The following is a 12,000-nucleotide window of genomic DNA, read 5'->3' on the forward strand; positions in this document are numbered from 1 at the left end:
CAGGCTGGAGTGCAGTGGCATGATCACGGTTCACTGCAGCCCCCAAACTCCTGGGCCCAAGCAGTTTTCCTGCCTCAGCCTCTCAGGTAGTTAGGACTACAGGCACCTGCCACCAGGCCCAGCTAATTTTTAAATTTTTTATAGAGATAGGGGCTTGCTTTGTTGCCTAGGCTGGTCTTGAACTTCTGGACTCAAGTGATCCTCCCACCTCAGCCTCCCAAGTCATTGGGATTGCAGGTGCTAGCCACCAAGCCTGGCCACTCTTGCTGGTTTTTAATGACGGGATATCTTTCACCAAAAGTTTGCAAATTTTCATATGAATGTCTGGACAACTTTTTTAAAGACCTAGAAAAGGTTCAAAACACTGGTGAAAAAGAAGTACAGAATAGAGAGAAATTTTACTCTGAGAAGCACAACACTGTGTCTGTGTCTCAATGATGTGGTTACACAACCAAAACAACCCAACTGTGGTTTTCTTCTCAGTATCTTACACTGTGAAAGCCTTCTTGATTTGGAACCTGTGACTTGCAGCAGAGTTCTAAACAAGAATTGTATATTGCTTGTTTCCATGGCTCCTCTCACCAATGAATCCAGTCCCTCAGAGTAGAACTCCTCAGCATATTAGACCTGTTATCCAGAAGTCATCCCCAGAAGTCATAACCCCATTTCTTTTACTTTCCAAAGGCACAAGATCGCAAAAACTGTCAGATATATTTCAGCGTTGTTATTCTTGCTCTATTATTATTATTATGTCTTGGAGTTATGATCCATGCTTCACATGTGCTTACAATGTTGAATGGTGGTGTCCCGTCCAGCGGGATCGTTAACACAGACCTTGGAGGAGGGGGTGGGAATTTAGAGAGACAAGAGACAAAAGAAATGGAGACAAGACAGTATCCTGATCAAGTCTCGTTTATTGAGGGCGTTGGTACAGCTTATATAGGCTGGTAAGAAAGAGGAAGTGAGGCAGAGCAGGCGGGGAGGAGAATAATGAGAGACGTCACCAGGCGCATGCTCGGTAGACTTAGTCTTTCCCGGCGCGGGAAGTTTTCTACCTGCCCGGGGGAAAAGTTCGCGCAAATAGCGCGGGAAAAGTTGATGATGAAGGACCAGGAAGTGCGCCATCTTGTCTCCGCAATGTGGAGCTTAAGCAACAGAGGCCGCGGCAATTTCCAGGCCTCAGGGCTCCGGACATGGTGGGATGAGAGAAATGTTTCCATTTGATAAAATAATACCACAAGGAGAGTTTGCTTGTGTCATATGGGTGCTCATAAAGCATTGGAAATATTAAGGAGCAAAGTGGATTTGCAGGATTTCTGTGGGTATGTCACCATGCTGTACCATCTCATCAACGCAAACAGAAAGTGTGGTGATGCTTCTGATGAAAACGGAAAACATGATTTGACTTCCTGCTTTGAGCAGATGAGAGGACAGAGTCATTTGAAATGGTCATTGAGGAAGCAACCACAGATTCAACAACATAACAGAAATCTTACGTTGCTACAACAGAAACAGACTGGGTTCCTTTGAGCTATGCTTGTAATTCTACTGTTTAGTTCTGAATTCAATGAGTTTGTAAGAAAATAGTCACACTACAAACTTTACAGAAAAGAAAACCTTCAAAAACTCTTACTTCCCAGTAGAAAACTATATATGTTCTTACCTTGATTCATTCATTCTAGGAAGTTGCTTTAACACTAGATATTCACATTCAGGCTAGTTTTTCCAGTTTTCTTTACCTAAATCTTAAGTTCCACTTCTTGAAAGGAATGTAATGTTTAGAGATGGCATCTTATCCGAATGGAGAGATGGGCACCTTCCTCACTTCTCTCTGCTAAGCTTCATTGGTATTAATTTTGCCACCGAACTTGTTATTCACACTTTGTGTCTTTTATCTTAAAGTTGGCTTTATACTGCCAGGCACTAAAAAGAATCCTGCTGGTGCAGAATAATTTAGGCTTAAATTATGTTCAAAGTGTGTTGTGTTGTAGTTTGGGTAACATTTAGTATTGTCTGGTGTCTTAGTTATTATAGCACATCCTAATTCAACAAAGAGCTTTTTAGCAAAAAGCACTTACTGTATTTTTTACCTTGAGACAATTTGCATTTTTTATAAATCTAAGGATAAATTTTATGGACTTTATGATGACTGTTAACATAATGTCATTATGAATATTATAATGGTGATTTTAGGTGTTACTTTGTCAAACATATATCTGGTTTAATTTTATATTTTGTTACCTACACTCTGGAGAATAATGGAGATTTTCTTCTTCCTGTGAAAAGGCTTCTTGGTATTTAAAGTAGCAAAAGTAGGCCGGGCGCGGTGGCTCAAGCCTGTAATCCCAGCACTTTGCTGAGACAGGCGGATCATGAGGTCAGGAGATCGAGACCATCCTGGCTAACACGGTGAAACCCCGTCTCTACTAAAAAATACAAAAAACGAGCCGGGCGAGGTGGCGGGCGCCTGTAGTCCCAGCTACTCGGGAGGCTGAGGCAGGAGAATGGCATAAACCTGGGAGGCGGAGCTTGCAGTGAGCTGAAATCCGGCCACAGCACTCCAGCCTGGGCGACAGAGCGAGACTCCGTCTCAAAATAAATAAATAAATAAATAAATAGCAAAAGTATAAAACAATGAACATCCAGTATTGAGAAATGATATGATGGAACATTAAAAATTCCTGTGGATATTTATAAATTCTATGTCAATTAAGCCTTGTCAAAGGTGTGCAAATCAGCATGCCTTAAATTTATTTCAGGTCTCAACTCAGACCATGAAGATTCACTGACATCTCATAAGAAGCCTTGGAAAACATTCTCCTTTTTTCTTTTTTTTTTTTTTTTTTTTTGAGATGGAGTCTCACTCTGTCACCCAGGATGGAGTGCAATGGCTTGGTCTCGGCTCACCGCAAGCTCTGCCTCCTGGGTTCAAGCTATTCTCCTGCCTCAGCCTCCCCAGTAGCTGGGACTACAGGCACGTGCCACAACACCAGCTAGTTTTTGTATTTTTAGCAGAGATGGGGTTTCACTATGTTGGCCGGGCCGGTCTGGAACTCCTGACCTTGTGATCTGCCCGCTTCAGCCTCCCACAGTGCTGGGATTACAGATGTGAGCCACCACGACCAGCCATTGCTTTTTAACCCATTTCGAATTTATTCAAAGTGCAACAAGCTGTACTTAAGAGATTAACCCATTTCAAATTTATTCAAAGTGCGACAAGCTGTCCTTAAGAGAATGCTAAAATGGGCCAGGCGTGGTGGCTCACACCTGTAATCCCAGCACTTTGGGAGGCTGAGGTGGGTGGATCAGTTGATGTCAGGAGCTCAAGACCAGCCTGGCCAATATGGTGAAACCTCACCTCTACTAAAAATCCAAAAATTAGCCAGGTGTGGTGGCAGGTGCCTGTAGTCCCAGCTACTCCAGAGGGTGAGGCAGGAGAATCGCTTGAACCTGGGAAGTGGAGGTTGCAGTGAGTCAAGGTTGTGCCACTGCACTCCAGCCTGGGCAACAGAGTGAGACTCTGTCTCAAAAAAAAAAAAAAAAAAAGAGAGAGAGAGAATGCTAAAATTGTCTAATTTGCATTTTGGTTTTTTTCCTTTTATTTTTTAGAGACAGTCTTGCTCCGTTGCCCAGGCTGGAGTGCAGTGGTGCGATCACAGTTCACTGCAGCCTCAACCTCCCAGGCTCAGCCTCCTGAGTAGTTCGGGTGATCCTCCCACCTCGGGAGGGAGGTGACACCACCATGCCCAGCTCATTTTTTTTTAATTGTTTGTAGAGATGGAGGAGGGGGTCTCCTTATGTTGCCCAGGCTGGTTTCTGATTCCCGTGCTCCAGTGATCCTCCAGCCTTGCCCTCCCAAACCACTGGGATTATAGGCATGAGCCACCACATCCAGCCATTTTTCCATTTTTGTTAACAGTTTTATTGAAATATAATTCATATAGCATACAATTCATCCATTCAAAGTCACAATTCAATGGTTTTTAGTATATTCACAGAGTTGTGCAACCATCACCACAATCAATTTTAAATATTTTCACTGCCTCAAAAACAAGCCCCCATACTCATTAGCTGTCATGGCCCAGTCTCCCCATTCCCTGAAGCCCTACCTTCTGTCTTTATATATTTGCCTGTTCTGGACATTTTATATACAAGGAAACATACAATGTATGGTATTTTGTGACTGGCTTCTTTTACTTAGCATAATGTTTTCAAGGTTCATCCACGGTGTAGCATGTATCAGTACTTCATTCCTTTTCTTTCTTTTTTTTTTTTGAGATGGAGTCTTGCTTCTGTCGCCCAGGCTGGAGTGCAGTGGCGCAATCTCAGCTCACTTCAAGGTCTGCCTCTCGGGTTCACGCCATTCTCCTGCTTCAGCCTCCCGAGGAGCTGGGACTACAGGCGCCCGCCACCACGCCCGGCTAATTTTTTGTATTTTCAGTAGAGACGGGGTTTCACCGTGTTAGCCAGGATGGTCTCAATCTCCTGACCTCATGATCTGCCCGCCTCGGCCTCCCAAAATGCTGGGATTACAGGCGTGAGCCACCGCGCCCAGCCACTTCATTCCTTTTCATTGCTAAATAATGTTCCATTGTTTGCATATACCATATTATATTAACATATGTCCTTTCCACAACTGATGGATGTTTAGGTTATTTCCATCTTTTTGGCAAACGTAATTTTTAAACAATGTTTATATGTAGGTCTGCTGCTTACTTTGGGTTTTTCTTTTCACAGAATTTTTAAAAACGTTTTTAGAGATGTGGGGTCTTACTATGTTGTCTAGACTGAACTCAACCTCCTGGGCTCAAGTGATCCTCCTGCCTCAGTCTCCTGAGTAGCGGGGACTATAGGTGTGAGCCACTGTGCCTGGCTTCTTTTCATAGACTCTTTATGGAAAAATAGAAATTGTTTCCATCTTGGTAGTGATGATTACTGCATACCTTCACTCTGATTTAAGGATTTTGGGACCAAGCTCCACTTCTTCTCTGAGTATGGAGAAGGCAAAAGGCAAGGATTGGACATCTTCAGAGAAGTCGAGGGAAGAGGATCAATCAAACACAATTGCTTTGCCAGGAACATCAGCAAAGGGAACCAAAGGAGAAATATCTGCTAAAGATGGAAAAACACTCTGCCCGGCCGGGCGCGGTGGCTCAAGCCTGTAATCCCAGCACTTTGGGAGGCCGAGATGGGCGGATCACGAGGTCAGGAGATCGAGACCATCCTGGCTAACACGGTGAAACCCCGTCTCTACTAAAAAATACAAAAAAATTACCCGGGCGAGGTGGCGGGCGCTTGTAGTCCCAGCTACTCGGGAGGCTGAAGCAGGAGAATGGCGTGAACCCGGGAGGCGGAGCTTGCAGTGAGCTGAGATCTGGCCACAGCACTCCAGCCTGGGCGGCAGAGCGAGACTCCGTCTCAAAAAAAAAAAAAAAACAAAAACAAAAACAAAAAAAAAAAAACACTCTGCCCAAAAAAGGCGGCAGAGTACAGAGACAACCCCAAACCTCAGAAGAAGATACCAATCCCCTCATCACCCTCTAAACTGCCACCTGTTAATCCGATTCACTGCGACATTCTGCAGGCCTGGTGCCTACAATTAAAGGCAAAGCCACACAGGCCTTTGATGCCAGAAATAAGCTCCTGTGTGCCTTTGCCTATCCAAATCAAAAGACTTTTCCTAGCACAGCAAAAGAGGCCAGAATCCGGAAATCATTACCAAAAAAATCAAAGGCGGACAAAGGGGAAACGTCCCTGCAAAGCTCTGAGGAGACACATCCTCCTGAAGTGGCTCTTCTCCCTGGGAAGGGGTTGCCTGCCCTAGAAGAGTCTGCTGCTCTCCTTGAGGGAGTTAATACAGTTGTGGTGACAACTTCTGTTCCAGAAGCTTTGCTGGCCTCCTGGGCCAGAACTATAGCCAGGGAGAGGGCACCAGAAACAGTTGAATGTCCACATGAGGCCCATGGTGTCAAGTGGCTTGTGGTCCATGGGAGAAGTCTCCTTGCAGACACAGATGGTTGGGTTCACGTCCAGTTTCATGCTGAACAAGCCTGGATTCCCAAAAAGTAAGAAGGGAGAGTGAGTGCACTCTTTTTGCTTCCTGCCTCCGATTTTCCACCCCCGTACCTTGAAGACAATATGTTGTACCCTAAATGCATTTACAGGTACAAGATCTTAATAAAAAGACTCCGGTGGGAATAGAATATCAGAAAAAAGACCACATCTGTGGTAATTAATGGCAAAAAGGCTGGACAGTTGATTCCATGGTGCTGCTGACAGGTGAACTCTGGTCCTCTCCACACCTGCTTATGGGCCATGCAGACTGGTGTGGTGGCAGATGTTAGCCTAAGACCCTTAGCAGTGACTGCTGCTTTGTGGGTGGACATATAGACTCTTACGTATAAAAATGGAAAAACATTTTACAAATTACCATAAATTCTAGCTAATACATAGAAAACCTCATTCATACTACCTTTCTAAAATAGAAATGACTTCAGCACCTCTTTTAAGTGGGAACCTCTTCAGCTGAGCATTGTGAAGGAGTTGAGAAAACAAACAGTAGTTTGCTTCTCTGCTCAATTTCCCTGACCCGAATACTGACTACTTTAGGAGCTGCTTCATTCCAATTGCAATTTCATAAAATGTAAAGTATTTTAAGGAAAGAACGGTTGTTAATTCTCTCCTTCCCCAAAACACATGATTTTCTTTTTTTCTTTTTATTTTTTTATTATACTTTAAGTTCTAGGGTACATGTGCACAAAGTGCAGGTTTCTTACGTATGTATACATGTGTCTTGTTGGTGTGCTGCACCCATTAACTCATCATTTACCTTAGGTATATCTCCTAATGCTATCCCTACCCCATACCCCCTACCCCCAATAGGACCCAGTGTGTGATGCTCCCCTTCCTGTGTCCAAGTGATTTCATTGTTCAGTTCTCACCTATGAATGAGAACATGCGGTATTTGGTTTTCTGTTCTTGCGATAGTTTGCTGAGAATGATGGTTTCCAGCTGCATCCATGTCCCTGCAAAGGACACAAACTCATCCTTTTTTACGGCTGCATAGTATTCCATGGTGTATATGTGCTACATTTTCTTAATCCAGTCTGTCACTGATGGGCATTTAGGTTGATTCCAAGTCTTTACTATTGTGAATAGTGCCACAATAAACATACGTGTGCATGTGTCTTTATAGCAGCATGACTTATAATCCTTTGGGTATATCCCCAGTAATGGGATGGCTGGGTCATATGGTATTTCTAGTTCTAGATCCTTGAGGAATCGCCACACTGTCTTCCACAATGGTTGAACTAGTATACAGTCCCACCAACAGTGTAAAAGTGTTCCTATTTCTCCACATCCTCTCCAGCACCTGTTGTTTCCTGATTTTTTTAATGATTGCCATTCTAACTGGTGTGAGATGGTATCTCATTGTGGTTTTGATTTGCATTTCTCTGATGGCGAGTGATGCTGAGCATTTTTTCATGTGTCTGTTGGCTGTATAAATGTCTTCTTTTGAGAAGTGTCTGTTCATATCCTTTGCCCACTTTTTGATGGGGTTGTTCGTTTTTTTCTTGTAAATTTGATTGAGTTCTTTATAGGTTCTGGATATTAGCCCTTTGTCAGATGAGTAGATTGCAAAAATTTTCTCCCATTCTGTAGGTTGCCTGTTCACTCTGATGGTAGTTTCTTTTGCTGTGCAGAAGCTCTTTAGTTTCATTAGATCCCATTTGTCAATTTTGGCTTTTGTTGCCGTTGTTTTTGGTGTTTTAGACATGAAGTCCTTGCCCATGCCTATGTCCTGAATGGTATTACCTACGTTTTCTTCTAGGGTTTTTATGGTTTTAGGTCTAACATTTAAGTCTCTAATCCATCTTGAATTAATTTGCATATAAGGAGTAAGGAAAGGATCCAGTTTCAGCTTTCTACTTATGGCTAGCCAATTTTCCCAGCACCATTTATTAAATAGGGAATCCTTTCCCCATTTCTTGTTTTTCTCAGGTTTGTCAAAGATCAGATGGCTGTAGATGTGTGGTATTATTTCTGAGGGCTCTGTTCTGTTCCATTGGTCTGTATCTCTGTTTTGGTACAAGTACCATGCTGTTTTGGTTACTGTAGCCTTGTAGTATAGTTTGAAGTCAGGTAGCGTGATGCCTCCAGCTTTGTTCTTTTGGCTTAGGGATTGTCTTGGCAATGTGGGGTCTTTTTTGGTTCCATATGAACTTTAAAGCAGTTTTTTCCAATTCTGTGAAGAAAGTCATTGGTAGCTTGATGGGGATGGCATTGAATCTATAAATTACCTTGGATAGTATGGCCATTTTCACAATATTGATTCTTCCTATCCATGAGCATGGTATGTTCTTCCATTTGTTTGTGTCCTCTTTTATTTCACTGAGCAGTGGTTTGTAGTTCTCCTTGAAGAGGGCCTTTACATCCGTTGTAAGTTGGATTCCTAGGTATTTTATTCTGTTTGAAGCTATTGTGAATGGGAGTTCATTCATGATTTGGCTCTCTGTTTGTCTGTTACTGGTGTATAACAATGCTTGTGATTTTTGCACGTTGAGTTTGTTTCCTGAGACTTTGCTGAAGTTGCTTATCAGCTTAAGGAGATTTTGGGCTGAGATGATGGGGCTTTCTAAATATACAATCATGTCATCTGCAAACAGGGACAACTTGACTTCTTCTTTTCCTAACTGAATACCCTTGATTTCTTTCTCTTGCCTGATTGCCCTAGCCAGAATTTCCAACACTGTTGAATAGGAGTGGTGAGAGAGGGCATCCCTGTCTTGTGCCAGTTTTCAAAGGGAATGCTTCCAGTTTTTGCCCATTCAGTATGATATTAGCTGTGGGTTTGACATAAATAGCTCTTATTATTTTGAGATGTGTTCCATCAATACCGAATGTATTGAGAGTTTTTAGCATGAAGGGCTGTTGGACTTTGTCAAAGGTCTTTTCTGCATCTGTTGAGATAATCATGTGGATTTTGTCTTTGGTTCTGTTTATATGCTGGATTACGTTTATTGATTTGTATATGTTGAACCAGCCTTGCATCCCAGGGATGAAGCCCACTTGATCATGGTGGATAAGCTTTTTGATGTGCTGCTAGATTCGGTTTGCCAGTATTTTATTGTGGATTTTTGCGTCAATGTTCATCAGGGATATTGGTCTAAAATTCTCTTTTTTTTGTTGTATCTCTGTCAGGCTTTGGTATCAGGATGATGTTGGCCTCATAAAATGAGTTAGGGAGGATTCCCTCTTTTTCTATTGATTGGAATAGTTTCAGAAGGAATGGTACCAACTCCTCCTTGTACCTCTGGTAGAATTCGGCTGTGAATCTGTCTGGTCCTGGACTTTTTTTGGTTGGTAGGCTATTAATTATTGCCTCAATTTCAGAGCCTGCTATTGATCTATTCAGGGATTCAACTTCTTCCTGGTTTAGACTTGGGAGAGTGTAAGTGTCCAGGAAATTATCCATTTCTTCTAGGTTTTCTAGTTTATTTGCGTAGAGGTGTTTATAGTATTCTCTGATGGTAGTTTGTATTTCTGTGAGGTCGGTGGTGATAGCCCCTTTATCATTTTTTATTGCATCTATTTGATTCTTCTCTCTTTTCTTCTTTATTAGTCTTGCTAGCGGTCTATCAATTTTGTTGATCTTTTCAAAAAACCAGCTCCTGGATTCACTGATTTTTTGGAGGGTTTTTTGTGTCTCTATCTCCTTCAGTTCTGCTCTGATCTTAGTTATTTCTTGCCTTCCACTAGCTTTTGAATGTGTTTGCTCTTGCTTCTCTAGTTCTTTTAATTGTGATGTTAGGGTGTCAATTTTAGATCTTTCCTGCTTTCTCTTGTGGGCATTTAGTGCTATAAATTTCCCTCTACACACTACTTTAAATGTGTCCCAGAGATTCTGGTATGTTGTGTGTGTGTTCTCATTGGTTTCAAAGAACATCTTTATTTCTTTATGTACCCAGTAGTCATCCAGGAACAGGTTGTTCAGTTTCCATGTAGTTGAGCGGTTTTGATTGACTTTCTTAGTCCTGAGTTCTAGTTTAATTGCACTGTGGTCTGAGAGACAGTTCATTATAATTTCTGTTCTTTTACATTTGCTGAGGAGTGCTTTACTTCCAACTATGTGGTCTATTTTGGAATAAGTGCGATGTGGTGCTGAGAAGAATGTATATTCTGTTGATTTGGGGTGGAGAGTTCTGTAGATATCTATTAGGTCTGCTTGGTGCAGAGTTGAGTTCAATTCCTGGATATCCTTGTTAACTTTCTGTCTCATTGATCTGTCTAATGTTGATAGTGGGGTGTTAAAGTCTCCCATTATTATTGTATGGGAGTCTAAGTCTCTTTGTAAGTCTCTAAGGACTTGCTTTATGAATCTGGGTGCTCCTGCATTGGGTGCATACATATTTAGGATAGCTAGCCCTTGCTGATGAACTGATCCCTTTACCATTATGTAATGGCCTTCTTTGTCTCTTTTGATCTTTGATGGTTTAAAGTCTGTTTTATCAGAGACTAGGATTGCAACCCCTGCTTTTTTTTGTTTTCCATTTGCTTGGTAGATCTTCCTCCATCCCTTTATTTTGAACCTATGTGTGTCTCTGCATGCACGATGGGTCTCCTGAATACAGCAAACTGATGGGTCTTGACTCTTTATCCAATTTGCCAGTCTGTGTCTTTTAATTGGACCATTTAGTCCATTTACATTTAAGGTTAATATTGTTATGTGTGAACGTGATCCTGTCATTATGATATTAGCTAGTTATTTTGCTCGCTAGTTGATGCAGTTTCTTCCTAGCATCAATGGACTTTACATTTTGACATGTTTTTGCAATGGCTGGTACCTGTTGTTCCTTTCAATGTTTAGTGCTTCCTTTAGGATCTCTTGTAGGGCAGGCCTGGTCATGACAAAATCTCTAAGTATTTGCTTGTCTGTAAAGGATTTCATTTCTCCTTCACTTATGAAACTTAGTTTGGCTGGATATGAAATTCTGGGTTGAAAATTCTTTTCTTTAAGAATGTTGAGGGGCTGGGCATGGTGGCTCAAGCCTGAAATCCCAGCACTTTGGGAGGCTGAGACGGGCGGATCACGAGGTCAGGAGATCAAGACCATCCTGGCTAACACGGTGAAACCCCATCTCTACTAAAAAAAAAATACAAAAAACGAGCCGGGCGAGGTGGTGGGCACCTGTAGTCCCAGCTACTCGGGAGGCAGGAGAATGGCGTAAACCCGGGAGGCGGAGCTTGCAGTGAGCTGAGATCTGGCCACTGCACTCCAGCCTGGGCGGCAGAGCGAGACTCTGTTTCAAAAAAAAAAAAAAAAAAAAAAAGAATGTTGAATATTGGCCCCCACTCTCTTCTGGCTTGGAGAGTTTCTGCCAAGAGATCTGCTGTTAGTCTGATGGGCTTTCCTTTGTGTGTAACCCGACCTTTCTCTCTGGCTGCCCTTAACATTTTTTCCTTCATTTCAACTTTGGTGAATCTGACAATTATGTGTCTTGGAGTTGCTCTTCTCAAGGAGTGTCTTTGTGGCGTTTTCTGTATTTCCTGAATTTGGATGTTGGCCTGCCTTACTAGATTGGGGAAGTTCTCCTGGATGATATCCTGCAGAATGTTTTCCAACTTGGTTCCATTTTCCCCATCACTTTCAGGCACACCAATCAGACATAGATTTGGTCTTTTCACATAATCCTATAATTCTTGGAGGCTTTGTTCATTTCTTTTAACTCTTTTTTCTCCACACTTCTCTTCTTGCTTCATTTCATCCATTTGGTCTTCAATCATTGATACTCTTTCTTCCAGTTGATCGAGTCGGTTACTGAAGCTTGTGCATTTGTCACATATTTCTCGTGTTATAGTTTTCATCTCTATCAGTTCTTTTAAGGTCTTCTCTGCATTGATTATTCTAGTTATCCATTCATCCATTCTTTTTTCAAGGTTTTTAGTTCCTTTGCACTGGTTATGTAGTTCCTCCTTTAGCTCTGAGAAGTTTGATTGACT

At 42.1% G+C, this 12,000-nt stretch overlaps 1 pseudogene; it reads left to right on the forward strand.

Annotated features, from left to right (window-relative positions):
* Positions 1 to 4,988: 4,988 nt before the first annotated feature.
* Positions 4,989 to 6,201, forward strand: LOC104665127 (annotated as a pseudogene).
* Positions 6,202 to 12,000: the final 5,799 nt, after the last annotated feature.

Source organism: Rhinopithecus roxellana, chromosome 15 (assembly GCF_007565055.1).
Source record: "Rhinopithecus roxellana isolate Shanxi Qingling chromosome 15, ASM756505v1, whole genome shotgun sequence".
Classification (NCBI taxonomy): Eukaryota; Metazoa; Chordata; class Mammalia; order Primates; family Cercopithecidae; genus Rhinopithecus; species Rhinopithecus roxellana.